This window comes from Lissotriton helveticus, chromosome 5_1, assembly GCF_964261635.1.
Source record: "Lissotriton helveticus chromosome 5_1, aLisHel1.1, whole genome shotgun sequence".
Lineage (NCBI taxonomy): Eukaryota > Metazoa > Chordata > Amphibia > Caudata > Salamandridae > Lissotriton > Lissotriton helveticus.
In genome coordinates, this window is record NC_136065.1 from 860207879 (window position 1) to 860213347 (window position 5469).

The window sequence follows — 5469 nt, forward strand, 5'->3', positions numbered from 1 at the left end:
CATTCCTATGGGCTTTGAAGCCCATAGGAATGAATGGGGCATTACCGGTCGGTATTTACCGAATCGGTAAATACAGATTTTGACAAGGGTGCAGGGGGTGTCACTTTGACACCCTCTAGCACCCCCAAAAAAGTTTCGGGAGCCATGTGGCAGGCACACCTGCCCTAAGGGCAGGTCTGCCTGTCATATGGCACAGGTGTGCATGCACACATGTGCATGCACACCTGAATTAGTATTTTAACATCAAATTCAATCGGTAAGGCTTGTGGGACTCCCACCTACATACCAAATTTACCTAATCAGTAGAAATACCGATTCGGTATTTTACAGAATCGGTAAATTTACCGATCGGTAAATAAACCGATTCTGTGAAATATGTGTCCCTACATTTCAAAGCTCAAATACCGGTCGGTAACGGCTGAAAATACCGATTTTCGGCCGTTACCGACCGACCTACATCGGGCCCTCAATTGCTTGTTAATATATCCCAAACATCCTATGAAACTCTAGCAGTACATATTAATAAACCTAATTGATTTCAAAAAACGTTTTTAAACCCATCATGTAAAACAATTATTCAACCATATTCATGGGAAGTGACTTAAAATGCCCTAAGACACATGAAAGCATTTTTTTAAGACCCTTGCACCATTTTTGCGTCACTTTTAACATGGCTATGTAACTCAAAGAATCAAAATCTATTTGTAAAACACTTGACACAAAGCAACATTTTAAATACACAACTTTCTTCTTAATTTTCTCCCTAAAGCATACTATTCTCTATTTAAATTAAATGAATCTTTTCTCACCTTAGCAAATACTTTTCGAGTTTGAAAACAGTCTCAGACACACACCAATTTGTCTTCAGAAGAGCAAAGGGTATGCACTCCAGAGGCTGCGGCCAAAAAAAGCACAGAAATGCTGTAATTCATCATACATATCTCTAATGTCACCCAATCAAAACTCTTCCCTCACTTTTTTCAAATCAACACCCTTCCCCCCTCTGCCCTTTCTGCCTTTTTTTGCATAGCAACCACATCCTGAAAGACCTCAGGTGTTTGAAAGTTCACACAACAATGTTTCAATTGAACTCTGAACTCTCAGTGCACCTGCGTATCCAGTGCAATCTTTCATAAAATGATTTTTTCTTCACCATTCAAATTACATCTTTCAAAGAACTCATCCATGCACCCTAACTTTCTGTTTTCAGCAATCAAAATCCACCAATCACTGCTACTGAATCATTAGCACAGAAACTCCACAGTTTTTTTCATTATAAACTCTTATTTTTTCAACTGCCATTTCATTCCCACACTTCATCTAACTGCAGCAGAACCTCCTCTCACCATGTTTTCTGTCTGGATTGTTGGACATAGTTACATCTACTGGGCTCAAAGGTATGCTGATAACAGAAATTTACCTAACCTCAATTTACAAAATGTGGAAATCAAGTGGATTGGCCACAGAGGATTAAAATGTCACCAATTGATACCATTGGTGAAAACCTTTTTGCATTTGCCAAAACCTGACCTGTTAATTGTGCACTGTGGAGGAAATGACTTGGGCACTTTGACTGGGGTAGGTCTGGAAATGCTTTTAAAGGACACCTTTGACCAATTGATGGCACTTTTTCCTCAAACTGCCTTGGTATATTCAAATATATGCCAAAGACAGAAATGGAGGTGGTCGAACCAATTTTGTCCACAAATTGAGAAATCGAGGAAGCATGTAAATAAGTCTGTTTCAGCTTACATGAGAGACCATGGAATGGGCTCCATGTACAACAATAACTTGCGTTACTACATGCAAGATATCTACAGAGGAGATGGAGTTCACTTCTCAGATGAGGGGAACAGAGTTTTCATCCTGAATTTAAGACTATGTATTGGTACCTACTTATAAGTACCTAAATGTACCACAGACCCAAAAGCTCTTCTCAGAGCTACCCTAACTATGATCACTATAAACAAATTTTAAATGTAACCTTTTTTTACTAATTTTCACAATTTACGCTTTCCGGATCGCTACCCGGTACGCGCACCGGACGCAAACCGTGCGAAAATTATTATTTTTTTTTTTTCTCGCACATATGGGCCTCCTCAGCCACCCTCAGAAAACCTAGGGGGTCAGGATACGTCTACCATGCCCCCTTCTACCCATTCTGAACATTATTCTCCCTCCATCTTGTATCTCAATTCTACCGAAACACAAAATGGAGGAATCCCGTAAAACTGCCGGTTCGCGTACCGGGGCGCGCAGTGATAGGCGCTCACATAAAAAAGGTGGGAAAGTAATTTACAGAAAAACCACTGGAGACACTTTCACCAAATATACATTAGCTCATACTACATACCAATCCCTACCATTTTCACAAATTTGGTTGGAATTCCATTTAACCATTTAGCCTGTAGACCTCTCTAAATTCCCTGAGGTAAATTACTTCACAAAACACATCTGAAGTGTTGGAATTCACAACCAATTAAAATGTTACTTTCATTTTCTACTTTTTTTACCTGACATTTGAATGGTTATGTACCTGAATATATATAAAGAGAGAGAAACACTGCCATTTTGACTACTACTTACTGAAGTACATTTCAAGAGCATTTTCACCTCTCTGTAAAGTAAGTTGATAATTTCTGTTACCATACACTACCCAAAGTTAACTTCACTGTTAAAAAATCAGAACTACCTGTCTGAACTTAAACCCAACAGTGCCCTAACTCTTCTGATATAATTATTTTTTTATGCAATTTACAGCAAAAAAATGGAAGGGGAGCACGAAAATATCAATGTTTCCTTCAACATTACATCTGAGGAGATTTTAAATGAAGAATTTTTAGATGAAGATTTTATGGATCAGTCTTTGGATGAACAATTTATTGAATGCTTACAAGACATAGAAACATGCATGTTTGAGGAGATTCCAGATGATGTAATGCTGGAAGTTTTATTGAACTATGAAAATTCTGACCAATAAATTTTTATTTAATAATTAAAAATTGTTTGAGACATTATTCATTTTTATATCTAATTCATGAAGTACAACCAAAATAAATAAATAAATTTAAAAAAAAACCAAAAAAAACAACGAAACGAACAATCAATAAAAAAAAAACAAAAAAAAAACAACAAAACGAACAATCATTAAACATACAATATTTGAAAAGTATCATTCTTTTTTCCTCATAGTACGCTCCCCGGACCGCTTTCCGGTGCGCGTACCGGACGCACCCCACGCAAAAAAAACGATTTTTTTTATTTTTTTTTGCCCCGCGGGGCCCTTTTAAAGCCTCCACATCAAACCTAGGGGGTCAGGGAGGATCTACTATGCCCCCTTATGGTCATTTCCCCCTTTGTTTTGGCCTCCTCTTGTCTCTCGATCCTACCGAGAGACAAGATGGCGGCCGCTCCGGACTGTTTAGAATGTTGACAGACACCGGAGAGCCAATCAGCTTCGCTTCGCGAAGTTCCGTTACGCGTCAAGTACGCGCACCGGAGCGCTACCCGGAGCGCTGTCACAGATATATATATTTTTTTGAACGCTAATTTATCAAAATCCACTGGAGCACATATATTGAGACCTAGCAAAGGCACATCGGGCTACCAGTCCCTACAATTTTGCCAAGTTTTGTGCAAATCCATTCAGCCGTTCGAGCTAAAAGTGAGGCCAACCGCCCTTTGGAAATTAACATGGGAAAAACGTGTTTTGGGACCCCCCTTTTTTCTCGGCCCCCCCTTGACGAAACCCCCCCAAAGTTTCAGGGGCTGCTCAGAAACAACATGTTCCATTTTTCTGAAAATTTCAGCCAATTCTGTCCACAAACGCCAAAGTTATTAGACATAGAATTTTCAAAAATCCCATAGAGAAAAAATCCTAACTATATATACCTACTGGCAACCGCCAGTAGGTTATATATATATATATATATATATATATATATATATATATACACACACACACACACATATATATATATATATACATATATATATATATTACCTACTGGCGGTCGCCAGTAGGTATATATAGTTAGGATTTTTTCTCTATGGGTTTTTTGAAAATTCTATGTCTAATAACTTTGGCGTTTGTGGACGGAATTGGCTGAAATTTTCAGGAAAATGGCACATTTTGTTTCTGAGCAGCCCCTGAAAATTGGGGGGGGGTTCGTCCAGGGGGGGTCGAGAAAAAAGGGGGGTCCCAAAACGTGTTTTTAACATTGAGTTTTCCATAGGGCGGTTGGCCTCACTTTTAGCCCGAACGGCTGAATGGATTTGCACGAAACTTGGCAAAATTGTAGGGACTGGTAGCCCGATGTGCCTTTTGTAGGTCTCAATATATGTGCTACAGTGGATTTTGAGAAATTAACGTTTAAAAAAAGATATATATCTGTAACAGCGGACCGGGCAGCGCTCCAGGACGCGTACTTTTCGCGCAACGGAGCTTTGTGAAGCGAAGCTGATTGGTTCTCCGGCGTCTGTCAACATTCCAAACAGTCCGTAGCGGCCGCCATCTTGTCTCTCGGTAGGATCGAGAGACAAGAGGAGGCCAAAGCGAAGGGGCAAATGACCATAAGGGGGAATAGTAGATCCTCGCTGACCCCCTAGGTTTGATGTGGAGGTTTTAAAAGGGCCCCGCGGGGCAAAAAAAAATAATAATAATAATAACCGAACGGCTGAATGGATTTGCACGAAACTTGGCAAAATTGTAGGGACTGGTAGCCCGATGTGCCTTTGCTAGGTCTCAATATATGTGCTTCAGTGGATTTTGAGAAATTAACGTTCAAAAAAAGATATATATCTGTAACAGCGCACAGCTTCGCGTACTTTTCGCGTTACGGAGCTTTGCGAAGCGAAGCTGATTGGCTCTCCGGTGTCTGTAAACATTCCAAACAGTACGTAGCGGCCGCCATCTTGTCTCTCGGTAGGATCGAGAGACAAGAGGAGGCCAAAGCGAAGGGGCAAATGACCATAAGGGGGCATAGTAGATCCTCGCTGACCCCCTAGGTTTGATGTGGAGGTTTTAAAAGGGCCCCGCGGGGCAAAAAAAAAAATAATAATAATAATCGAACGGCTGAATGGATTTGCACGAAACTTGGTAAAATATTAGGGACTGGTAGCCCGATGTGCCTTTGCTAGGTCTCAATATATGTGCTTCAGTGCATTTTGAGAAATTAACGTTCAAAAACAAGATATATATCTGTAACAGCGCTCCGCTTCGCGGAGATAAAATTATATCTGTATTACCTAGCTGTTGCTAACACCAGTTAGCGACGGCTAGTAGGAGATAGCGACCATCTTGGGCCCCACTTTGCATGTGAGTGATATTTATCACTAATGACATGCAAAGTGGGCATGCCAAGATGTTAGCGACTGGAAACAGTCGCTAACATCGCTATCTCCTATTATCAACTTTTGGAAATATTCGAGATAAGCGCGAATATCTCCAAAAAGTAACAGCTGCCCTGA